Source organism: Tamandua tetradactyla, chromosome 24 (genome assembly GCF_023851605.1).
Source record: "Tamandua tetradactyla isolate mTamTet1 chromosome 24, mTamTet1.pri, whole genome shotgun sequence".
In the NCBI taxonomy this organism is placed as follows: domain Eukaryota; kingdom Metazoa; phylum Chordata; class Mammalia; order Pilosa; family Myrmecophagidae; genus Tamandua; species Tamandua tetradactyla.
The window spans coordinates 35,587,740-35,603,492 of record NC_135350.1 but is presented as its reverse complement, the minus strand read 5'-3'; the positions used below and the strand labels follow the sequence as shown (position 1 = coordinate 35,603,492).

Here is a 15,753-nt window from a genome sequence, read left to right as displayed (position 1 = left end):
TGTGACGGTGAGTTGGTTTTGTGCAGTGAACAAGAATTAAGGGTCTTGGCTTTGGGTATATTATCCAGCTATGAGAAAATAACTTACACAGCATTTAATTCAATTTCTTGATTTCTAAAATGAGGAGGTTAAGCTAGACAGTGCTTTCCACGGTGTGAAAAGTGCACTGATAGTAAATTAGGTGATTTAAACAGACTTTTTTTGTTTCTGTTTTTGCATGGGCAGGCACCGTGAATTGAACCCGGGTCTCTGGCATGGCAGGCGAGAGATGGTGCCTCTGAGCCACCATCGCACTACCCTTAAACAGTTTTTTAATATAACAACAACAAGAACTGTATTGTGTGAAGTAAGCCAGGTTTCTCCTTTTGTTCTAGTTCAACACTTCTGAAATCAAGGAGAGAAGTTTTGTGCCTACGTCCTTCCTCCCTACTAACTGACAAATCTCATTTTTTGACAAAGCTGGTGGATCACCTCTTTGATTCTAAGAGACAAGAGAACAGAAGTTTGCAGATGACATTTTATTAAGGGAAGCACATTTCTTGAAAGTTATCTCAAAGTAATAGAAAATTAAATGAGAACGTCATGAAAATTTTCAGAGCACCGATTGACCTTGTTTTGAGCAGAAATCCTTGTTTGAAAAAGATTTGCTACAATTATTAGATCTAAGTAATAATACCTATTAAGAGCTAGCTATACAGTGAATATACTTCGGTAATAGACTTATATGTTATAACTCCATTTTTTACAGTTCACTAGCTTGCCTTTTCCACTATCGCTTCCATTGATCTTGGATTACTTAGTCTTCCCAGTTCTCAACTGTAAGCTTCATGCTTGTTGTTTTCAACATTATGTTCCCAGCGCCTGGCACATAGTAGGCGCTGAAAATATACTTGTTGAATAAATGTGTGAATGAGTGAATGAATCAATGAATCTCTGTTGTAAAACAACAGCTTAAAAATGCCTCAGGCCATAAACTTTGGGGGTCTAAAACCTCACGCCCAGAACTTCCTTTTCCCCCTTCCTTGCTTGTTTTTTCTCTTTCTCACCATTTGGGTTATTAATTATGGATAATACAGAAGCAGCACTGTGTGCTGCAATGTCTGAATGTCCTGGCTCAAGTGAAAACTTCATTACTTTTATCTTTTCACATTCTTCACTCTGTGACTTTGGAAAGTGCAACCTCTTTGAGTTTCAGTTTTCTTATCTATGCAATATAGCTATTGATATCCAACATATCTTTCCAGCAAGACTGATGTACTAACTAAATTAAAATAGATTTAAAATGCCTAAGAATGCTTGACATGCTGTAGATTTTTATGCATAAGGCAATGTAATATATTTAAATAGGTAGATATTAGAGCCAAACAGACCTAATATTCTTACAGGGTAGTTATGGGAAATTGGGTACATTATTTAAAGATTGAAAGCATTGGTTTCACATTACTTAATCACCAGATACAAGTTTCTAATTCAGTACTATTGTGAGGGCTAAATGACATAATCTGTCCAGAATGCCTGACGTACAGTTTAAACCTAATACATGTTAGCTTCTCCTTTTAGGAATAGTTTTCCTTCCCTTTAAATATTTTCTTATTTTTATGGTTTACTATATGAGAAAAAAGAAGATAATTCACCACCTTATGACTGGATGCATTGATTAGACAATTTTAATGTAACCCTTTCTAACATATAAGCACTATTTTCACCTGTTAACCATGTAACTCAAATTATATTATCTCAAACACTATACTGCTTAAAGTTACTACTACACTGCAGGAAGTAGAAAATTCAAGTCTGAGAAAAGCTAGTTCATTGCATCTGCATTTTACAGTCCAGTGGCAATTTGAAGACTATGATTGGAAGAACATTTATACTGTTTCCCTGTATTCATAACATTTAAATAGAAAGAAACACAATTCAAGTATTTGAAAAATATATTAGAGAAGATTCAATTTGAAAATAGGATGCACATGAGTGCATGAATAGATATCTCTCTTGTTGGAGGATTACAAGTAACCCTTGCTGTACATGTATCAAAGAAGCAAAATTTATTGTTACCGACTTCTCCATTAAATGCCAGTCTATTACTGGAAATGCATTCTTATGGAAAACTAAATCAAACCAACACTCAAATATATTTAAAAACATAATCTATCTTTCCTCAAACCAACACCCCAGAGATTACATGTCTCTCTTGTATTCTGCTTCTTGTTCAGGGAGGGAAGAGTCAGAAATGCAGTGAAGCAAATGAACTGCATAGGCGAGACCATGTTTAAGCTAGAGGGAGTCTTCCATCTTTCAAGTTTCTTCATCCCTTGGAGATAATGGAAGAAGGTTTTTGATTGACTTTAAAAAACTTTATTAAACCACATATGAATTAATTTGCTATTATGCATGTCAAAAGTAGGTGCATTAATAGCTTGATAAAAACTATTTCAGAGAGTAGTTAAACACTTGCCTAGAGGTCTTGGAACATAATCTATAATTCAGTCTAGTTAAATACACTATTACCTCTTTCCTCTAATATTATAATAGCCTTCTAATTGGTATCTTCACTTTCTCTCATATAATCTAACACCTCCCTCATGCTTTTCCCGGTCAGTGGTCCAGCTATGTGCAAATATTATGTTATATTCCTGTAAAAAACCTTTAGTGCATCATTCCCCTTTTCCTCAAGATAAAATCCCAAAAGAACAAGTGGTAGACTTACTTCATAGCATTTGCAAGTGCCTTACCATCCTCCTGTGTTCTACTTCATCTATACTAGAAATCATTTATTTCTATGAAATTTCTGCATTCCATTTTACATGTAAAATTACTTCTGTCCAGGTATTTTTGTCATTCTCTTTTCCATCAGCAAAATCATACTCATTCATATTCAGCTTAAATATCATTTCACCATAAAAAACCAGGATGTGTTTCCCTAGGACCTAGTAATTCTCTTCCATAATACTTATAAGACATGTAAAAATATCCTTCCCTATGCTTAGATTTGAAAGATCTCCTTTTGCCATCTTATTTGCTGCTATAGTCTCATCCTGTTGTCCAATGGCTACCATTCAACATTCATTCATTCCTAAATGCATTACTCAATGAAAGAGTTTTAAAGTAACCAAAGTTATGAGAGCAAGCTCATGCCAGACTTCTCCAAGGCTTATATGTGCATCCCCACAATGTCACATTCCATAGGAGACACTCAGTGATCTCCTGCAGGCATACTTTCTTTCTTGAAAGAGCTTACTGCTGAAATATGCCTGATAGCCCCTGGAAGCTAGGGTTTCATTATGAGACCCAATCATAGCCCATACACCAGAGAAAAATTCTTCATTGGATGAAAGAGACTTCTGAGGAGAAACTCTCCTTCCATTCTTAAATAGTCGTTTGAGGGCAGATGCCCCATAATGCTGTGTTTTCCTTTTTGCCATGATGAAGAGATCAAATGCCCACCCTTTGAAAATAAGGGGGAGAATAAAATAAAACTTTGATGATGAGATTGTGTTGTGGAATTAACCAAATGCAGAATCACCTAACATTGCTCATCTTGTTATATGTGATAATAAATAGCATTTCTGTTTAAGCTACTTTTAGTTGGGTGCTGTTTACTGCTGAAAGCACCTTAACTGATACAGATGCTCTCGAGACATTGCCATTGCCTGAGTTCCTGCTGTGTGGTTGGTATCATCATCTACTGGTACAGAGAAATGTGTATTTCCTACTTCTCAGTGACAATAAATTTCTTCTCTAGCTTTTGTATCTATCTCTTCAAAAAGGGAGATGGGCTGGAATCCCCAATAACGAATACAAACATCAGTGTCCTTTTATGTCTCCCATCTGAATACTTCCTAAGATTATTTCAAGTCCATTAATGACTGCCAAAATAATAAAAGAGAAATGCTGAGACAGCAGAAAAAGTACAGGCACAGTCATCTAGTTTTATTGTATATGCAGGCTGCATGCCCTAGAGAATACTAAAAAGTTTCCCTAACCTATATCAAATGAAAATCAGAGATTAATGAGGCCCATATTACTCACCATGACTTTACATATTCAAATTTTGAAAATTAGGAGAAATGGAGGAAAGTATTTTGCCACCCAGTTAATTATGTCAGAAATGAAATAGGGTAGGTAAATGAGAGTAGTGTGGTGGTTTGAAGCTGTATGTACACCCAGAGAACTATGTTCTTAAATTTAATCCTTTCCTGTGGGTGTGAACTCATGGTAAATAGGAACTTTTGATGAATGATGCTTCAGTTAACTTGTGGTTCTGATCACTCAGGATGGATGATAATTCTATTACTGCAGTACTTTGTGAGCAGAATAAAATTCTGACACAAGGAGAGCGAGAGTGGAACCAGAGGGAACCACCAGTAGCTGAACATCAACAGAACCCAGAAGAGAAGGAAGAAATAAGAGCCACCATCACTGTCCTGCCATGTGACAAACTAAGGACCAAGAATTGTCGGCAGCAATTGCAGACTGCCACAGACTTCAGGAAGTAAGCAGCACCTTTTTGACACCTTGATTTGGACTTTTTCCCAGGCTGAAACCATGAGCAAATAATCTCCCATTGTTTAACTCAATCCATTTTGGACTGATACTAAAGGTAATTCCAGTGAGATATTAGAGAGAAATGATAACTGTGCTATTGGAAACTGGAGGAAAGGTGATCCTTGTTCAGAATTGACATAGAACTTGGCAAAATTGAGTTCTGATGTCATATGGAAGGAAGAAATTGAAAGTGATGAACTTGGATATTTGGCTGAGGAGATTTCCAAGCTAAGTGTGGAAAGTGGAGCCTGGATTCTCCTTGTAACTAATAGTAGGATGTGACAGAAAAGGGATAAGCTGAGAACCAGATTCCCAGGCATGAGGAAACCAGAAATTGATGCTTCAGAAAATTCTAAACTTTGGGAAAGTGATTTCCCAGAATAATGTTCCATATGAAGGTTTAACTGAACATAGGGCCAGTCAACCATTTCAGGGGAAGTTAGGATTGAAACGCAGTTATGCAGAAAAAATCTATGAACTGTTCTATTGTCTCATGGCTTGGACCGCTGTGAACTACATGCAAGGCTGAACAGAACTAGTGCAAGTCTGTACTGAAAGGGACAAAGAAGAGACGAATTAAAGGAAGAATGAATTAAAGGGCAGAATCATGGAAGCTGAAGTCAGAACAGAAGAGATCTCCTCTGGTCAAGCTAGCAGGCCTACCCCTGTGTATAAGTCCACCCCAACATTTGGAAAGGGTGGGCCTTCAACCCCATTGTTCAGTTCTGCTATTCTAATGTTCAAAGAAACGAGAGCTCTTGTCTAAGGATTTGCAGAGAGGCTGGCTTGGGGAGTGCTTGGGGAGGACAGGCTTGGGGAGGACAGGCACAGGGCTTGCAGACAACCTGGCCACTATTCCAATGCTTGGAGAGGATTGGCTCTTCATCACAGTGTTTGATGAGAGCATGCTACTGCCCAAGTGCAATCACTTGGGGAGAGGCCATCATTCCATCATTTCTGGAGAACAAACCATCAATATATCAATGACTCTTAGACCATGAACTCTAATGGAGTATGCTTTGTTGGGTTTTAGAATGGTTTGGGACCTGTGACCCCTATTTCCTTTCCAATTATCCACTATTGTAATGGTAATATTTATCCTATGGCTTTCTTTCCATTGTATTTTGTAAGCAGACAACTTGTTCTCTAGGTTTCATATGTCCACAAATGGAGGGGAACTATGGACAGACCATACACATAACTGATGTTATGAGCTGTTGAACTAAGTGTTGTTTCTGAAAAAAAATTAAGGCTTTCTGGACGTTGTAATGGAATGAATGTGTTTTGAAAATGGGAAGAACCTTTCTTTTTGGGGTCTAGGGGGTGGAGTGTGGTGGTTTGGAATTGAATATACTCAAAAAAAAAAAAAAAAAAAAAAAAAAAAAACATGTTCTTGAAGTTAATCTATTCCTGTGGGTATGTACCCATTATAAGTAAAAACTTTGATGAGGTTACTTCAGTTAAGGTATGTAAATGGGTCTTAATCCTCTTAATGCAGACCTTTATAAGAGAATGAAATTCAGACAAAAAGGGGGGAAGCTACAGAAGACAGAAATTGAAATCAATGAAACCCAGAAGAGAGGTGTTCTAGTTTGCAAGCTTCTGGAGATATAGCAGAATCGAAACTGGGTCTTCTGCATGGAAGGTGAGCATTCTACCACTGAACCACCCGTGCACCCTCAGAATGGCTTATAAAAAAGGGCATATATTAAGTTGCAAGTTTACAGTTCTAAGGCCATGATAATGTCCAAATTAAGGCACCAACAAGAGGTTACCTTCACTCAAAAAAGGCCGATGAAGTTCAGGGTTTCTCTCTCAGCTGTAGGGATACATGGTGAAGTCTGCTGGCTTTATCTCCTGACTTCTTGTTTCATGAAGCTCCCCTGGGACCTTTTTCCTTCTTAATGTTCAAAGGTTTCTGACTGCATGGGCTCTAAGGCTTTTTCCAAATGGTTCCTTCTTAAAAGGCTCCAGTAAGCAAACCCTACCTTGAATGTGTACAGACACATCTCCATGGAAGCCATCTAATCAAATTTTACCTCCCCAATTGGGGTGGTCATGTCTCCATGGATAGTCAAATAGCTCCCACCCAACAATATTGAATGAGGATTAAAGGACATGGCTTTTCTGGGGTACACACCAGATTTAAACCAGCACATTCCATCTTTTAGACTCCAAAAAGACTTGTTCTTTCCAAATGCAAAATACATTCAACCCATTACAATATCAGAAAGGCTTAAACCATTTCAGTAATAATACAAATACAAAGTCAGAAACAGTACAAAATCTCATCAAAGTAGGTTACGGGCATGGTCTTTCCTAAGGCAAAATTCTCTGGCTCTGGACCTGTAAAACTCAGAACAAGTTATTTGCTGTCAACATACAAAGGAGGGACAGTCACAGGATAAATACCCCCATTTCCATAGGGAGAAATTAGAAGGAACACCAGGGTCACTGGACCAAAGCATTTTTGAAAATCTGCAGGTCAAACTCTATTAGATTTCAAAGTCAAAGTTATTTATCTCCAGGGCTTTAGATTGCAGCAGTCCCACCCTTTCCAAGACCCTGTGCAGCAGCCCACCTCCCTCCAAATGCAAACTTGAGGGACACTGGGGACACCATTTTTTCTCAGCTCTACCCTCTCCAACCATCAGGGCTGCACCTGGGCTCTCTGCCATCTCTGGGGCACATGCTCAACCCTTCCCTGTGGTGGCAGCCAGACTCTCCCAATCCCCAAGGAATGTGCTCTACCACCTCTAAGGCCTGAGGCAGCACAACTCTTCCACTGCAACAAGGTGGAAGGCCCACTCTTTGCCTTGCCTTCAGGGGAAACTCACGCTCTCCAAGTAGTTGGGTGGATCAGCTCTCTTGGCCTGAGGTCTCTTGACTTCAGACCTTAGCCTCCATGGTTCTGCCTCTGAAGACATTTTACTTTCACTTTGTCCCTTTTCTAATTCTTTTAGTCCAGACTGGCAGCAGTTCCATTTATGTAGATTCCACAACACTCTTGTTGGCTTTCTATGTTGTAAGCAAGGATCATGCCCAACAGAGAAAAGAAGTTTCCACAGACTCTCCCTGGATAGCTTCATCTCCAATCCTGGCTTTTCTGAAATGGCTGACTATTTCCATGTTTGGTAAAATCCTCACATGGGCACTATTTTCTGGTGTCGCTCCTTCTGTAAGCCCAGAATTTTCCAGATAATCAATTCTGATTTCTTTGTACCCAAGAGTTCAGTTCTAAGCTTACCTCTTTCCTTTCACATTTTACAATAAACTGCAAGGATAAACCAGGCTGTGCTTTCCACACTTAATTTGGAAATCTCTTCTGGTAAATATCCAAGTTCATGGCTTTTAAAACCTACCTTCCAGCCAAAGGCACTCGTCAGTTTTGCCAGATTGTCTGCCATTTTAAAATAAGGATCACTTTCTTTCCAGTTTGCAATAAACACACCCCATTTTTGTCTAGAGCCTCATCAAAGTTATCTTTAGAGTCTGCATTTCTACCAACAGTCTCTTCAAAGCATTCTAGGCCTTCTCTATCAAGCTCCTCAGAACTCTTCCAAAATCTTTCCCTTATCCATTTAAAAAGCCATTCCAACATGTTTGTTATTTGCAAACTGCAGCAGCACCCCACTTCTCTGGTACAAAATCTTTTCTAGTTTGCAAGTTACCAGAATGCAATATACCAGAAATAGAATGACTTTCATAAAAGGACTTTATTAAGTTGCAAGTTTATACTTCTAAGGCCGTGAAAGTGTCCGAATTAAGACAAGGCTATGAAAATGTCCAAATTAAGGCAGCAACAAGAGGTTACCTTCACTTAAGAAAGGCCAATGAAGTTTCGGGTTTATTTCTCAGCTGGAAGGGCACATGGTGAAGTCTGCTAGCATTATCTCCTAACTTCGTGTTTCCTGAAAGTCCTCTTCATATCTAAAGGTCTCTAACTATGTGGGCTCTAAAAGCTTTTTCCAAAATGGTTCCCTCTTAAAGGGCTCCAGTAAGTAAACCCTACCTTGAATGTGTGGAGACACAACTCCATGGAAACCTTCTAATCAAATGTTACCACCCCAGTTGGGTGGGTCACATGTCCATGGATAATCAAAAAAGCTCTTACCCAACAATATTGAATGAGGATTAAAAGACATGGCTTTTCTGGGGTACACAACAAGTTCAAACTGGCACAAAAAGGGAGCAACAGACTCTGCCATGTACCTTGCCATATAATAGCTAAGGATCAAGGATTAACAGTAGCCAGCCCCAGAATGTCCCAATCTTTGGGAAGAAAGAACCAGTTTATGATGCCTTGATTTGAAATTTTCCATAGCCTCAAACCATGAACAAATAAACTCACATTTTTTAACTGCATCCATTTCATGGTATGTGTTTGAGCAGCCTTGGAAACTAAAACTAATAGGCTTTTCTGTATCAGTGGACATTCATTCAAAATATTCTTTTAAAATAATAATAGGCTAAGGAAACCCTGTGAGCAATACATATGTTCACCAAAGCTTTTCAGTACAGAAATATTTATGTTTTACTTTATTAACCTACATCATAAAGGTAACCTAACTTCACCAGAATATCAACATTTATATAAGTGTGTGATCTTCAGCCCAGAAGAGCATGAACTCTTGGAACCTAGATTAGAAATAGTATTTCCATAACTTCTTTTTTCTATAGAACCAGGAACTGCTCTGAACTCATAATGGACTTATTCATGAAACATACAAATTGTAAACCTTCTTTATAATGTAAGTATAGCTGTAAAATCTTGGTTAGATGAACTTCTTTAGGCCTATTGACTCTCCTGTAAAATCTCAGTAGTGCTACCTAAATCATAGAGTTTCTGTAAAATTAACTGTGATGAAATGATTAATATAAACTACCAGGAACTGAGTGGGCAATCTTCCCTGTTTTTATTAGATTTCAACTTTGGAAGACTGTTCCTGATAAAATATTGATTATAAAAATTAGTTAAATGTCTGTACTTATGATGCTAAAAACAATAGAGTGTTTTGTACACATATTTAATATTTCCTTTGAAAAGTATATATACTGTTAGTTTTGGCTTTAGATATCATATTAGATTAAAATTTCTGTATCTTCCTCAGTTTTCTGTAACTGTTGCCTACACTTAAGAAAACACTGTCATTTGTTACTGAAATATTGACAGTTTTTTATTTTAACTCTTTTACTAACTTTGTTTTTGCCTTGTTGAGTCACTTTTTTCTATTTCCATTTTCTATTTCAATTCAATTTACTTATGAAAGACAGGAGTAATGATTGTGATGTCCCTTACAAAAAAGTGTGTGTTGTGGCGGGGGGGCACTGAAAAGGATATTGAAGACCAAAACAGTGTGTTAAATCCTAATTATAGCACCAAAAATAGAACAAAGAATACTTCTATTATAAATTATTCTCCTAAATGACTTTAGTACTATAAAAGACAGTGAATTTATTTCTTGATAAATGCTTCTGAAGTTTTCAGGCATGAATTTTCCAAAAATTAAAGAAAATCCAGTATTGATTATAGTGCACAATTTCTCATCCTCCCTTACTGAATTGTTAAGTAAAATATAACCAGGAGGCAGCCACTGACATCATTAATGGAATATATGTGTGGGCAAAATATTTTCCCTTAAGGAATTTCTGGACTATTCTAAGTATATCAAAATTAATTTTGACATCATATTTGAGTCAATTTCAACTACAGCACTAAAGTCATGCAAGATGGTTGATGACTCACCCATCCATTCTTTCAATTGATATCTATTGAACTTGACCTCCAGTGCAAGTTACTGGACTATATGACTTTGAATATTTAAGGATAAAATATGATCATTTTCTCAACAAGCTTACATTTCTCTCACTTTCATGGAAAAATGAAGAAATATAATAAATTACCATAATAAGGCTCTCTTAGGGTGTGTAGAAACAAAGGTATGGAGACCAATTATTAGCACTTGGAGTATTCTGACCAGACGCAAAGAATTGAATTAAGGCAGCTTCAATGAGGATTGTAGACAGGAAATGCTAATAAAAGTGAATATTAATTAAAGGAATTTTGGTCCGAAAGCAAATTGTCATTTGGATACGGCATGTGAGAGGTAAGAATTTATAGATGGAGACTTTAGATACCAACTCCAAAATGTAAGAAAATGTTCACCAAAGAAACTGAAAAATTAATTATTTTTCTTGGACCCATGAGATAATTGAGATCATAGAGCAAAATGTCACCCCCAAATCTGGAGAGACAAGCAAATATTGAGAATCACAGATGAGATTGGGTTATCTCTTATCTTCTAGGAAAAGCTATTAGAGCCATAATCTTGTAGGAATATTAAGGTGGTAATTTTGACAAATTATTGGAAGCTGCCCTTGAGAGTGAAAAATTCCTGGGGTCGATCTTAGGGGATCTTTCATGGGTCTTACCTCTAGGAAATCTACCAGGTTTTCATGTTGAAGAGCCAAGAAACATCCTCTTGTATCTTTGGTAGGGGGAGGACAGCACTAATCATTTATGCTCAGAGCGTTCTCCATAACAAAGACCTACTCTCCAAGACTAAGAACTTTATCAGAATCTTTTCTACCCTAGGGAGAAGGTCAATTTGTGCAACTCCAGTCCTCTCTAATCTTCCTATCTCACCTAAGTGGGGGAGGGTAAAAATGCTAAGAAATACTTGCAAAAGTCACAATCCAGGGAAATATGCCCACTAAAAGACTAAGATTTAATTTCTAAACCATATAAATTATAGAACATTGTGCGGTGCAGTGGTGGCTCAGCAGGCAGAATTCTTCCCTGCCATACTGGAGACCTAGGTTCGATTCCTGGAGCCTGCCCATTCAAAAGAAGGAAAAAGAGAAAGAAAAAAAATTTAGAACCTTTAATTTATATAATTTATAGAGCTTTTTCAATATAATAATGGCCAATAATTTTTCACAATTAATGGCAGATCCCAAACCCCAGATTCTTGATATGCAGAAAACACCAAGTAAGAGAAATATCAAAAAACTACACCTAGGCATATCATATTCAAACTGCAGAAACACAAAGACAAAAAGAAAATCTAAAATGGTGCTAGAGCTAAACAAAATATATTGCCAACAGAAGAGCAAAAATGTGAATTACAATGAACTACTTATCAGAAAGCATGTAAGCAAGAGAGTAGAATGAAATATTTGAAATGTTAAAAGAAATCAAGATTAATCTGATTTCTCAATTAAATCATAGAAGAGATGATGCTATTAATTGAGACTACTAATGTAGGAGAAATAACATGTTAGTGTCTGGGTGAAGATTTTTAGCTTTGAAAATTTGAGTCTGACGTATCTGGAACATAATGCAAGTGAAGGTCCCCAGGAAGCAGTTAGAAATTTGGCACAGGATTTCAGATGATAGAGGGTGTTAATAAAATGTTGGCATACAGGTAGTTCCTAATATGATTAACTGATAAGGCAGAATACTAAAGAAAGGATGGAAGAAGGCTTGGGACAGAAATCTGGGAAATATTAACCTTTAAAGGACAGGTAAAAGGAAAATATGTTAGTCAAAGGGTTTACAAAAGATCCAAACTATGTAATAGGAGAATGATAGCATCAAAGTGCACAAAGAAAAGATATTATGAAAAAGGGATTTTGTGTTGCTCAACTTAAAATATAGGTGATGCTCTGAACTGAAAAATTGTTTCAGCTTAACATTTATGAGATCAATTTAAATTGACTAGAGTGGAAACTAAATATCAGAGTCAGGGAAATTGAACAATTATTTCTTATTTATCTGTGGTGGGCTAAATTGCAAATGAGGATGTGAGTTCTGTAAATGTAGTTTCTCTTCCAAGAATCTCACTAATACAAAGGAGGAAAGTGTCAGAAATAGAAATCAGGAATCACATTTTTGTTATATTTATTTTATGTATTGTTGTTCAGTTTGTTTTAGGAAAGGTAGAAACCTAAACCAGTTTAGAGACTGAAGGAAATAACTACTGGAGAATTAAGCTAAAAAGGTACTAAAATTTAGAGGTCTTTCTTCTTATACCAGTATTCTGAGTATAACCTCACTCTTTTATAGCTCACAATATTATATACAACTAACTCTGTGCCTTTGAATATTTTATAGAAAACCTGTATTTCCTCATCATCATGGGTAATGGTGAATGTATGTTATATTTATTTATTAGGACAATTTATGGCATACTTTGATTACAACCACCAAACACTATACCAGCTATCATAAATGCATAAGCCAGTCTTATTGGGGGGAGTTTTTATTCAATTGATTTTAAATAGCATTGTATTCCAGAAACTGAGGAAAATTCTACATGTTTCTAATATTCCTGGAGCAGTTGATGGGAGGAACTATAAATCTTTGGAATGATTCTCAGATGATTTAGGTAAAGTTCTTATTCTTCCCCTGTTAAAACCTCCCTATTTGCTAGCCCATGAAAACTCCCTATGTAGTTTGCTAGCCCATGAATGTCGGTATTGACTTCCTTCAATATGCAGTGTTGTTTTGTTTTGCTTTGGTTTATTTTATTTTGTTTTCTTTTACTGTGTTTTAATCTTATGACTTGACTAGTCCTTTTCTTATGATATTAGGCATTGCACAGCCCACAGACTAAAAGTAGCAGTGGAAGAACAGAAATCATATTTAAATATATACTCAATGTGAATAGAGGTCTATTACTTTCAGGATCGTATAGTGTCATTATGTGCACCTCTCTCAGTGTGACAAATTCAGAACGAAGACCTCCTTAATTACAGTTACAATTGGTGTGCCCAACCAAAATAACTTGACAATTATTGACAGAAATGTGGTACCATTCACTACCCCAATATGTTGCTTTCTAAATAAAATCAGTCCAATCCCATTTAAAACTGTATGTTGAGCAGTCCCCTAGCCGGAGGGGCTGGCGTCGGCTTTGAGCCCAAAGTCACGGGGTGGGTGCCTGGCCCGGACGCACGCACCATGCCTTACCTGCTCATCAGCACCCAAATCCGCATGGAGGTGGGCCCCACCATGGTGGGTGATGAGCACTCAGACCCAGAGCTGATGCAGCATCTGGGGGCCTCAAAGAGAAGCGTCCTGGGAAACAACTTCTATGAGTACTACGTCAATGACCCTCCTCGCATAGTGCTGGACAAGCTGGAGCGCAGGGGCTTCCGTGTGCTGAGCATGACAGGGGTGGGCCAGACGCTGGTGTGGTGCTTGCACAAGGAGTAACCTTCGAGCTCTGAGGGACAGATGGAGCGCCCCTCCTGTGTGGTGGCTACCATGGGCCCTGCCTCCCGAGCCCCTGCCTCACTGACTGCACTGCCCTCCTCTTCCCAAGTCATCCCTTTCTTTGGCCCAGCACCAGTGGGAGGTGATGGCCCATCTCTGAAATTCTGCCTCAGTTAGGGGAGGGCAGGACTCTTGCCCTGTGGACCCAGCTGCCCCCTTCTCCCTGCCCCCCAACCAGCTGCAGGCCTGGCCTAAGGGCCTTGGGGAAGGCCATGTTCTATGGGTGGGTTGAGGGGCTGGAAGATGGCCCCAGGCCCTGGGTGGGTGGGTCCCACGTAGCTAGTCCAAGCCAATAAAGGGTCATGATGAAAAAAAAAAAAACAAAAAACTGTATGTTAATTTTTTACGTTTTCATAAGTTGCCATTTATTTACTTTTAAATGCTAACATTCTAGTAGATTTATGATGATGTTTTTGAACTAACAGCCCCTGTATACTTTCTTAAACTTAACTAACAAAATGCTTTCCAATGTATAAAGAGTGTCTAGCATCAAAGGATTAAAACACCATTCTTGGTCTGCAGGTGTTGTAATTTGGCATTTTACTCCCCATTTCTGGGGCCTAGTAAATATGTGATAAACATAGTTTTAATTTTGTGTAGAGTAGATATTTATTAAAAGCATACCCAAACTTTACCCTCCCCAGAGTTGCTAGAAATATATTCTGGGCTTATGTACTTAAGTTCTTTTCCTGTCTACCTATTGCTAAGTTTGTTTGTTTATTTTGCCAGATACACTGTCATGGGATTTTATGAAGCAGAATCAGAACGAAAGTGGGTCAAGTAGTAGGACAAGTGGTTCCTAAGCAAGGGATGCAGGGAACTTGGGAGATCAGCTGAAGTGAGCCAGAGAAAATGATGGGAGAATAAAGTACAGCAGTAAAAATTATTGTTGTGGATTATGTGTCTTATAATGATGTTCAAGATATAAAATTAAAGATCGTTGGTTGTTATGAATTTATTTTTTAGTTCTTGGATTCTTTTCTTTTCAATACAATATTACTCTGAAAGTAGATCTTTCTTATGTGCCAATAAGGTTATATGACTAATAAATATCTTTGAATAATTTGCTCCCAATAAATGTTTCTCTTTTTTTTTTTTTACCAGGATATTACTTTAACATTGTAAGCATCTAACTTAATTTCTAAATTTAAAATTTAACATCACTCATAACCCTACAATCCTAACAAAATAATTGACATAATTTTGCATATTTCCAGATATGCAATAAATATATATTTCAGCTAGAATTCTATTTTTAAAAGAATGTATATTCTACATACATTAGATTTACCATAATTTAGTAGTAATTATTTAATTACATGTATTCTTAGATTGCTTTCAATATACAGACATTATAATGCAGTGTTCTATGGAAGAGCCCTTAATTTTCAGTCTTTAAGGATGTTTCATTGTTAACTAATTGCAATGAGATTGGGATGTGGTATGGGTTTCAGAGCATTTACTTATTGTCTCCCATGACTGGAGATGCTATTGCCACAACTTGATTACGTGTGACAAAGGATATAAACAATTGCATGTTTCCATGAACGTCATTATATAATGACGAGTTGTCAAAGTGATAAGGTTTACTTGGCTAAACAATTGCTCAGGACCAAGTTGCTGAAATATGTTGGTGCTTCCTGACTACGTGGTGGTCTCTGCCCTAGTTTTTATTCTAAGCTCCAATACATTAATCTCCAGGTTCATTTCTGTGATAAAGTAAGTGTGACATGAAAATAAAAATTCTGCAATAGATGCAGCCTGAAGTGTACACCCACACCTCCTCAAATGCTCAAGAATCGAGTAGTGACTAAATATGGGTTCTCAGCTTATAGCCTCACAGGGCTGAAATCAAAGAGTTTGCTGGCTATGTTTTCATCTGGAACTTGGGGACTCATGCATGTTCATTCCTGTTATTGGATTAT

At 37.5% G+C, this 15,753-nt stretch overlaps 1 protein-coding gene and 1 pseudogene across 5 annotated transcripts in view; both read left to right on the top strand.

The window, feature by feature from the left end:
• CCSER1 (coiled-coil serine rich protein 1) overlaps positions 1 to 15,753 on the top strand; it is a 1,450,145-nt gene that overhangs the window by 721,229 nt on the left and 713,163 nt on the right. The window lies entirely within an intron of this gene.
• On the top strand, positions 13,133 to 13,949 carry LOC143667928 (GTP cyclohydrolase 1 feedback regulatory protein pseudogene; annotated as a pseudogene).